Raw genomic sequence first — 11,426 nt, 5'->3', positions numbered from 1 at the left:
TGAGGGCAGAGTACAGGGCAACAATCACATCCCTTGCCCTGCTGACCATCCCTCTCTTAATGTAGCCTCAGATACAGTTGGCCTTCTGGGCTGTAAATGCAAAGCTTTCCTGTTTGAAGCAAAAAGGAAAGACAGTGAGAATTCATTACTAGAGTAATGGCAGACATCTGTTTCTCTACTGACATGTGATTTGAAGGACAAAAGTTCACGAAAAAATAGAAGACGTATGCAGAAGGAGAGAAGACAGAGTCAGTAATGTTGAGGCATTAATACGCATCAGAGGATTACACAAGTAGTGCTACTTGTCTGAGAGTGACAATCAGAAATATATGTAGACCTAAGACTCGAGGTCGAATGTTGTGCAGTGGCAGTACTTCAGGCAAAATAGAAAACAGAGAGAAATTTCTTGAAGAGTGTAATCAACAAGTTGTGATTTTCTGACCTTTTTCAGTGAATAAGGGCTATATTACTCTTGTGTGAAAGGAAACCACACAGAGCATATTATCCTATCTTCAGTGAAACACTGAAGGGGATTGCGCCCAAGAGAATGCAGTATCTCCTGAAATCGACAGATGTGCATGAAATGATCCTATGATTCTATTAAAAGTAGTGATTTATTGCCTTCATTTAACATGGGAAACTTGTTCACTGTAGTGTGATCTAAGAATCACAGAATCACAGAATAACCAGGGTTGGAAGGGACCTCAAGGATCTTGAATCTCCAACCCCCCTGCCACATGCAGGGCCACCAACCTCCACGTTTAATGCTACACCGGGCTACCCTGGGCCCCATCCAACCTGGCCTTGAACACCTCCAAGGACGGGGCATCCACAACCTCTCTGGGTAGCCTGTTCCAGTAGAATTTCTCCATGCAATCTTCTTACCAGGAGACATGGGAACTTTCTCTGGTTTAACCTACATACAAAGGATGATGAAAGGAAACTTACACATCTGCAAATGCCAGCAAGGACCGATAACAGTTTGCACTTATTTTCTGGGTGTGCTTTTTAGGTCATCTGTGGGAAACATTTTGTTACATAAATTGAGCTTATTTTTCTATAAGAATCTGAAACAGCCACCATCAACTCTGCCAGCTTATGGGACAGGGATTGTCATGCAATGAGAGAAACTGTTGAAGTAAACAAAACCCCTTAGCAATTCTGCCCTCTGTGTTTGCCTTCAGGACTGCCTTGGATGAGTGCTCAAAGATTATATAACCCGGCAGCAGCTCTTTAGGCTGGTTTTTGAGCCTGCAATATCTGCTATGTCTTGATCAAAATAAAAAGGATGTGCTCAGAGTTATTTAAATACTATTATCTTTAATGCAGCTTCTTTCATAAGTCATACATCATCAACATTTTAGATTTTCTTTATAAAAACTGTTAGCAGTAATTAATTTTTTGTGACTCTTTTTCTACTTAGAAAAGGCTAAATAGTTGGCAAACCTCCTAAAGTAGGATTGGACTGCAGACCAGCTCAGACAATGCTTCCAGGCATTGGGGATGTACTGCAGAATCAGTTTAATAAAGTCTGACTAGATTACTTTCTCTGGTCAATTTGAAGCACACTGGCAACAGGATAAATCATCTTTTTATCTCACTGCACTGCTCTTTTTCTTTGCTGAATCATATTTTAAAAACATTGAACATATTTTTTAAACATCTATGTATTTACAAATGCAAAGAAGCATAACCTTTTGAATTCCCTGTTGCCCTAGTGCAGTTTGATATTATAACTCAGTGTAAAAGATCCACCCATTTTCCGAGATGTCTGTGATCAGTTGCTTACTTTCCTAATACATTTCCTTTTTTCCCCTACATAGATGTCCTAGTGTCAAAAGAAAACAAGCTTTCGTTTCTCATCCTGATCTGTTAAGGTAATAGTTTATGTAATGAAAAATGATTTATGTATTTTATATAGTGATAAAGTTAGATGCTTCCAGCAAATTACCAGTTTAGGAAGAGTGTAGATGCAAGGGGTATCCCCTTACGAGAACAGGCTGAGAGAGCTGGGGCTGTCCAACCTGGAGAAGACTCCAGGGAGACATGATAGTGACCTTTCAGTATCCAAAAAGAGCTATGAAAAGGAAGGACATAAACTCTTTATAAGGTCTTTTCTGATAGGACAAGGGGAAATAATTTCAAACTAAAAGAGACAAGATTTATATTGGGTATAAGAAAAAAGTTTTTTTTAATGATAAGGGCAGTGAATCACTGGAACAGGTTGCCCAGAGAGGTGGTGGACTCCCAGTCCCTGGAAACATTTAAAATCAGACTGGAGCAAACTCTAAGCAACCTGATCTAGCTGTAGATGCCCTTGTTAATTACAGGGGATTATTATTACTCATTTCCTTCTGACTAAGTTATTTAAAAACACATACATACCTTATATGTGATTTAGACTTTTAAAATAAGACTGAATAAGGTACTCTCAGAAAATATGAATATGCCTTCATTCATCTCAGAAATTCTTGAATAGGGTCTGTTAATTAAATACTTCAAATGTTTAATGAGAGAGAAAAAGATAAATTTTATCAGTAGAATAGTCTAATCTTAAAAGATTATATCTTCCACAGTTATCTTAAAGGTACAGGTTGTACAGCTTCATAATTGCTTGAGAAAAACCATTGCACAGCCTGGAAGTGGGACTAACTCCACAGTAATATCACTTTCTTCCTAATCCAATGCCAAAAGGATCTAAGATCACTATTCATTTTAAATAGATTAACTCTGAGGATATTATCCCAATCTATTTTGTATGAACAATAAGGATCTCCGGCAAGTTCAGTCTACTGAGAAACCTTCAAAAATTGAACACTGATACACTTTGGAACCTGAATCGCTAGAGTTTGTCTGTTTTCTAGTAAAATGTCACTAGATGCTGTTAAAATTCATTTAGACTTTACAAACAAACTCACTCAGTGTTAAAATAAACTGGTTAGGAGCCAGAAGAGATGAGACAGGATTATTTAAATCTAATATGTGTTAGAATACAGCTTAAGTCCTCTGACCCTAATCACTCTCCACCGAGGTACATCAAATTAGGATCCTGGGACAATTTGCGTAGGAGTCTGAGTAAATGCACTAGCCTTGCCCTTGGGAAAGATTCATGTCCTTTAGTAACAAGTGAAAAATCATGGATAACCTCATTACAGTACCAGAGGATATCTGTATGTATTAGAGATCTACAAGTTATGCTGTTTCTAAGACTTATTTACAAATGCAGTGAACAATGGGAAGTGTTGTACTTTTATCAACCTTTAATGCCATTCTCCTCCTACGCTAACCCCAAAAACTCACTTTGTATAACAATAACTACTTTAAAGTTAGTAAGTATTCATTTTCTTTAGGAATTCCCTCAGATTTCTGTTTACATTTAAAAATACTTATCTCAGCTATTGCGTTAGAAAAAGCAGAGGTGGAATGGAGAAACTCATCCTGTCTGCAACACTGTTCATTCTTCAAGAAATTTCAAACAAGCTTGTGAATTGATCATAGTAATGACATTACCTTAACGGAGGCACTGAAATACTCAGGAGAGCAGTGACATGGCAGTACACAGAGTTCCTTTGGACTTCTCCCGTTGCCTCTGTTCTGTGAATAACTGAGATGCCTGGAAGTAACTAGAATCACAGAATCACAGAATTGTAGGGGTCAGAAGGGACCTCCAGAGATCATCAAGTCCAACCCCCCTGCCAAAGCAGGTTCCCTACACCAGGTAGCACAGGTAGGCATTCAGGCGGGTCTTGAACATCTCCAGAGAAGGAGACTCCACAACCCCCCTGGGCAGCCTGTTCCAGTGCTCCGTCACCCTCACTGTAAAGAAGTTCTTGCGCACATTTGTGCAGAACTTCCTGTGCTGCAGTTTCCGGCTGTTTCCCCTTGTCCTGTCTCCACTCACCACTGAAAAGAGTCCAGCCTCGCCATTCTGCCCCCCACACCTTAGATACTTATAGACCCGGATCAGGTCTCCTCTCAGTCTTCTTTTCTCAAGGCTGAACAGACCCAGTTCACTCAGCCTTTCTTCATAGGAGAGATGCTCCAGGCCCTTCACCATCTTTGTGGCCCTCTGCTGGACTCTTTCCAAGAGATCCCTGTCTTTTTTGTACTGGGGAGCCCAGAACTGCACGCAGTACTCCAGATGAGGCCTCACCAGGGCAGAGTAGAGGGGGAGGATCACCTCCCTCGACCTGCTGGCCACGTTCTTTTTAATACATCCCAGAATGCCATTGGTCCTCTTGGCCCCAAAGAAGTCACGAGTATTGACCCCTGGGGTGATTTATTTGGCATGGATTTACTTTTCCTTGTACCTCTGAGCATGTTGGGTGTTATTAGTTGAGCTAGGTGTAAAATAGCATCAATGTGGATTCCTTTCACTTTTGTTTACCTTGTTGTCCAGGTTTTCACGGTCCTTTTATTTCCTCTTCAAGTATTCAGAATAAGCCATTTTTCAAAGCAAACCTGTATGAAGTTTCTCATCAAATCTCTTAAAAAGCAACATATTTCTGATCATTTCTGCCTTTGGCTACATCCTTCTCTCCAAACTGCATATATTTTCATGATTCTCAGAAGAACAGCACTAAGTGTGATCACAATGAATCACAGAATCACAGAATCACAGAACTGTAGGGGTTGGAAGGGACCTCCTGAGATCATCGAGTCCAACCCCCCTGCCAAAGCAGGTTCATTCAATGAATTCATTATGTATAATCATACAGAAATCAATAGCATGTAGATGCAAATTAAGAGTCCTCAGCATATTAGCATGTTTATAAGAGACTGTCATATAAAACTAATCAGTTAAGTATGCATTTAGATATTCAGGGATAGATTCTTAAGTACCTCCTCTCTGCTTGTTGTCCTCCACACTTAGTAAAAAGGACTGGAAGTTAGGTGGTAGATTACAGCATATAGTAAATTATTAAACACAGATGTGGCTGTTCTGCATGATAGAAGAGATGTAGCCAACTTGTGCATAGTTAATACCCCAGAAAGCAGATAGGAGATACAAAAATGAAAGAGCTACCAGCTGTATATAGTATATACCGATTAAAAAGTGTTTGTTAAAAAAATAGAGTAGTGTAGGGAGACTTGTCATTTATTTTTGTATTGATAAAAATAATTCAAATTATTAGTCAATGCAATTAAATAAACAATACTTTCTTAAAAGTCTAATATGTACATGAAATTTTACTGTGGTTCTATTTAAAACTTGAACCAGCCAAATATTTATGTAGTTTTCAATTATTTCTGAATTAGGTCAAATTGTTCATTGCTGATTCGTTAAGAAATAACAACAACAACAAAAACCAACCAACCAACCAAACGAACTCCACTGCTGTGGTAGATCATTCGGTCTATTTTTCAAGTCAACATTTTCTACGTTATTTTGTCCAAGTGAAGTCTCCCCCAGAGTAATAGAATACTGTGAGTGTCCTCTACTCAAAGCAGAAAGCCAAGAAACTCCTGGATTTTCACCACAACTGAAAGAGTCTAAAAGATCACCTGAGATACTACAGTGATGGAATTTATTCTTTCCAATGAAAAGTACCGTTTGTACAGAGGAAGCAAACCCCATCAGTTTATATTTTAAGGACATTAAAAAAATTGCTCCCCATTCACTATCCTCACAAAATTTTTCCATTTCTCAGTAATCAAAGTAACATATTTCACATTGATATAAATAATGTAATAGCAATGAATAAATCATTTGGCTATAAAGTCACTTTCAAATTTTTATTTATAGTCTCACAATGGAGAAAAATGTTTAATCTGTACCTTCGATTCTTCAGTAGTTCTAGTTAGACCTAGCTGAGCCTGTGACTTTAAACTGGCCTTACATACAGAATCATATTAGCTTTGGGACTTAGGGATGTCAGTCCCTACCAGAATCAGTGATTCAGATTAGTTACAGTGTATGTAACTAATGTCAAACATTTTTTTCCAGAGTCCTGTCTCACTGAAATATAGCTTGTACTTTTCTGAAAGCAAGCCATCTTTTGTTGACAACAAAACAAGACTTTAGTTAAAAACCTGTATATAAGCATGCCTAAACTGCTAAAGTTTACACTGTATTTTCTGCCAAAGTTCATCTCCTGCCATTCAGAGGAATTCTTATAGCACCTGCAAAAAAATAGTACAAGGACTGCTGTAGTCCCTTTACAGAACTGAGCAAAGATCTTTCTAAGGACTGTGGGTCTTCTCCTAAGTATCTATTTATGTCCTCTTCATCTAGCTTCATATGTACACCAAATCATAAATTATATTAAAAATATATTTTGGTAGGAAATATTTTTTACATTATTGAAAGCTGCAACTAGGTTAACGAGGATGTTCTCAGATTTAGAATGATCAAACACAAAACACAACTTTGTCAAGATGTTAGCCCACTACTTGACTGAGCTGTGAAATTAATCAAAGTTCACTATAACACCAGCAGATTAACAAACCAAGAAGTTCTTTTCTTCTTCCTCATCTCCCTTTCAGAATTGCCAGTTATCTCCAAAGAGAAGACATCTAGATGACATGATTCGGTTTGCCACCTCTGTTGCTTCCTGTTTAAAGGAAGTGTAGAGTCTTGCATCTGGGGAGAAATAATTGCATGCACCAATACAGGTTGGGGGATGAGCTGCTGGAGGGGAGCTCCGCGGAGAGGGACCTGGGTGTCCTGGTGGATGACAGGTTGGCCATGAGCCAGCAGTGTGCCCTTGTGGCCAAGAGGACCATTGGCATCCTGGGATGCATTAAAAAGAGCGTGTCCAGCAGGTCAAGGGAGGTGATCCTCCCCCTCTACTCTGCCCTGGTGAGGCCTCATCTGGAGTACTGCGTGCAGTTCTGGGCTCCCCAGTACAAAAAAGACAGGGATCTCTTGGAAAGAGTCCAGCAGAGGGCCACAAAGATGGTGAAGGGCCTGGAGCATCTCTCCTATGAAGAAAGGCTGAGTGAACTGGGTCTGTTCAGCCTTGAGAAAAGAAGACTGAGAGGAGACCTGATCCGGGTCTATAAGTATCTAAGGTGTGGGGGGCAGAATGGCGAGGCTGGACTCTTTTCAGTGGTGAGTGGAGACAGGACAAGGGGAAACAGCCGGAAACTGCAGCACAGGAAGTTCTGCACAAATGTGCGCAAGAACTTCTTTACAGTGAGGGTGATGGAGCACTGGAACAGGCTGCCCAGGGGGGTTGTGGAGTCTCCTTCTCTGGAGATGTTCAAGACCCGCCTGAATGCCTACCTGTGCGACCTGGTGTAGGGAACCTGCTTTGGCAGGGGGGTTGGAATCAATCTCTGGAGGTCCCTTCCAACCCCTACAATTCTGTGATTCTGTGATTCTGTAAAGCTCCGCTAGAACGTAGAGAAGAGATAGTCATTATACATCTTGTGTGAGCTTCATAATCATTTTCAGTCTTTCTTTTTCTTGTCTCTTCTTCAAAACTTCATTTTCCTTCTCAGTCTTCCACCCCTTTTTCCATCTTTGTGGTCAGGTTTATTCCAGTGCTAATGAAGAAGGTGAGGTGTCTAGGGAGCACACACTGTGGAGGAAGGGAGAAGGAACCAATCTCATGACTAGCGAGCTGTTTTAACTTCCCCTATAAATGGAAAATGGAAACAGGAAATGAAACAGTGAGAGTCCTCTGGATTTTTTTATGTAGTTCTTCTTTTCTGAGAACAAGGTACCCAAAAATATTGGCAATCCATGGAACTGGAGCATTAACTCTTTAACTCTGAGTACACTACAGGATGTTATGTGGAATACCGATAACAGAAATAATAAAAACATGGCACATTTTTACTATATAGTATGTACTGTAGTAGAGAAAGATGGGATGAGATATCCTTGAAAAAAGGATATTATTTCTTCTATTCTTCTACTATTTTTGCTCCTTGCATTGTTTTAGAACATATCATTAAGATTATGAACACTTCTTCTGTGTGTTTTGTAGATGGTTGGTGAATAACTGCTCACTGATTGGGGACTTGCAGAAAAGCAGGCTACAGGTAGCAAGTTTGCACGTCTTTAGCCAACCACTTTCACTAATGCTTGGTATGTTTAAATCCTTTTACCATAAGCTTGCTTGAGACAACCTTAAGTCTTCTTACTAATCCCTCTGACAGATTTTTTCTTTGACTGTCTGACCAAAGAACTCAAGTGTACTGTGCAAATTAAAAAATGAGGCAGGCTGAGGAAAGTAGGCTAGAAAGTCACTGATGAAATACAGAGCCTCAAGAAACTTCCAAGTGTGATGTTTCATAGGGGTAATGGAAATGATTGTTCAAAACAAAAAAATTGAGTTGGGTAATGCAGCTCCCATGGTTTTTTACTCAAATGCAGCTATCACACCATTTGCTTACAATACTCTTCCTGCATTTTGGAAGAGGACTAACTGGCTCCCAATGAACTGAATTACAGCCTCCTGTTCCAAAGTAAATTTCCAGCTCTCTTTTTAGTTGAACTACACATTATACTTTCTGAGAAGTTTTCACATTCAGAGAGCCAAGAACCATATTATTTTTAACATACAAAATTAGCTGCCATTGACAAATAAATTCCAGCACATATTCTGGCACCATCAGAACATTAATTGCCTTTACCAAAAATATTTTTCATTTGTAGCTACTAAGAAAAATTCATGCTATGCAATGAATGAAGCAAGTAAATTATTTATGATTTATTAAGGATTTGGTTTCATCATACCTGCTAGAAAGGTAAAGAAGATAACTAAAGGAAGGCATTATTTAGAGTTACACATTGTGACCCAAGTGACAGAAATAATTGAACAAGGACAGTAAAACTTTACAACTCCAAGATGCCAATTTCTCTTTTATAGAACTGAATGTGGATAAGACTGAGCCACAATCAGATGATACACAGTCTTATAAAATTGTCAAGACAAATTCAGAAAGTCTTATTTTTATAACTGAAAAATGTATGGAAAATCTTCAAACAAAAGACAGTCTAGAATGTTGATTATGATATTTATGAACTCACCTTTACAAAATCCAGCAAAATACAGTGGGCTTCTGCATTCTACTTCCTCAAATGCTAAAAATGAGTTTTACCTACATGTAGACAGTAAAATTAAACTGAGAAAATGAATTTGCTGATAGTGTTAAAAACTGCCAAGAATATGATGCTTTAGAACAATAAAAAACAGTAACTCGAGCAATGTGTCACACTTGGAAGAAGAGCATTCTTAGCCCTACTCTAGAACTGAAAGAATCATCTGTGTTTTTTTTATCCTCTCATATATAACTGTTACACCATTCTCAATTTCTCTCAGACTTCTCACAGGTGCTTCAGCCGCTGTGTTTAAGACTTAGATCCCTTAACCTTGACTTGCCTTTCTCTCTAGACTGTATCAGAAGCAATAGTGAGTACATTCAATGAATTTCATGAGTTTTTTTGGAGGGAAGATATTTAAATACATATATACATATACATACATACAATATACATATATATATATGTATATATTATACATTTATATGTATATCTTTACATGCCATCTTTTCTGCAGTTCTAATGACAATTCCTAAGGATCAGGAAGAATATAGACAGTACTTGAGGAAAGTTGTGATACTGTACAAGTGCCATTTTAAAAAGTGGATTTTTTAATTAAAAATGGAAAATGCTTCAGAAATTTTCTGGAGAGACTGCAATTGACATGCTGGTTAAATCTAAATGTAGAAAAGGGCAACAGTGGGCAATGAGGTTAAGTAGAGATCTAAAGATTAGTGGAAGCAATAAACAGAAGGCTTTTAAAAATGAAAAAATACAGGGAGTCTGGGAAGGAGAAAGATTTAAGTGCTATACAGCACACAGAAGAAAAAGCTGTATTCCAACTTGAGCTGCAGATAGTGTTTCAGCACATGCTCATAATTCATCAGAATACTCATTTTAAAATAAATAACGATAAAAGGCTTAAAGACTATCAGTCTACTAGAAGAAATAAATACAGTTGTATTCATAAAATGTTGTAAAGTCATTTTCATATGTCAAAGAATAAATATAGTCAGTAGTAGAAAGTTCTAAATCAGCTAGATCGGGTAAAGATCTACAGGTAAAGATAACATAGAATACAGAAATCAGTAGAAAATACTATTTTTAAAAGGTTTAAGTTAGGTTGAACTTTAGATACTTGCTTGATATTTCCCAGAAGATTTAGGTGGAGGAGAATGGGGACGTTGAAGAGGTTTAGTTTTTGGTTTTTTTTCAAGTTTTCTCTCTTTTACCCAATTTTGAGAAATTTTTGATTTATCAAATTAATCTTTTCAAAAGTATTCAAAATGAAAAATGTTTAAAGATTCTTTTGCTTCAGAGTGAATTTTTTTACAGAACAAAATCCAGTTTCATGAATTAATATTTTTTCTCTATGGCTTCTAAATATTGTCTTTTCCACAGCAGTGTACAAAGCAGTTTTGCTCATACAATGAGATATAAGAAAATAAGAACACAGAAAAATAGGGGATAATGCATTTGTTCTCAGATTGTGCTAAATCATTATTCATGCTGAATAACTAGAAGGAATAAGTGGGTTCATTTTTAATAAAGAAAGGCAAATTTTCTATAGTTTATATATATAATTTATATATTTTCTATAGAAAATATTTTATGCTATTTTTTCACCTGTTCCATTTTGAGATTAAGAAGAAGTTATTTTTACTAGTATGAGGAAGAAGCACGTTTCTGTATTTCACAAAAAAATGAATGTAAGGAAAAGCAGCCTTGTTGAGCATCACATACCACTGCAAAGGCAGTTCCAAATCTATGACCTTGGATGATCAGCTTATGCCCTACTTCACAACGCGTTCCTTCCTAATACATATAAGAGTGTCTAGATTGTAAGAGCTTGATGATCTATCTTTATCTGCACACATAAACTCACACACTCACAGACAACTGAAGGAAATTTTACTGGTATTTGGAATGTATATGTAATCGACCTAAGTGTTTTTCAAATATATAACAGAACATGGACAGATTTTTTTCTCCTGAAAACCAAGTCACGAAGGGAAGTAAATCTAGCTCTTCATCTAGCTCTCATCTTTAGAGATAAAAGCTAATGCTTAATTTAAATCATAGTAGATACATTTTAGAGTATCTTTAAAACAATATTCTTTTTTCTAGTATTTTCATTTAATAAATCAAAGAATTAAAGAAATCTTTCTATCATGAAAATTAACATTCATCTTGATAGACTAAAATAAATCAAAAATTGAAGTTCGCAGCAGTACTTTCTTACTTTCTGATACTGATGACCAACACGGAACTTCTTACCCTTTATTTCTGCAGCTTGTGAAGGAAAGTCTTTGGCTTAAGCTAGGGACCAAATTCAAGTGAAAATCAACAGTTCTACAGATGCTTCACACAGGTACAACCACACATATTGAAAACGAATCAGGTTGTTGGTGCCCTTATCTGAGGAGAGACA

This window comes from Tetrao urogallus (genome assembly GCF_951394365.1).
Source record: "Tetrao urogallus genome assembly, chromosome: 6".
NCBI classification, from domain to species: domain Eukaryota; kingdom Metazoa; phylum Chordata; class Aves; order Galliformes; family Phasianidae; genus Tetrao; species Tetrao urogallus.
Note: the sequence above shows the minus strand (reverse complement) of the source record.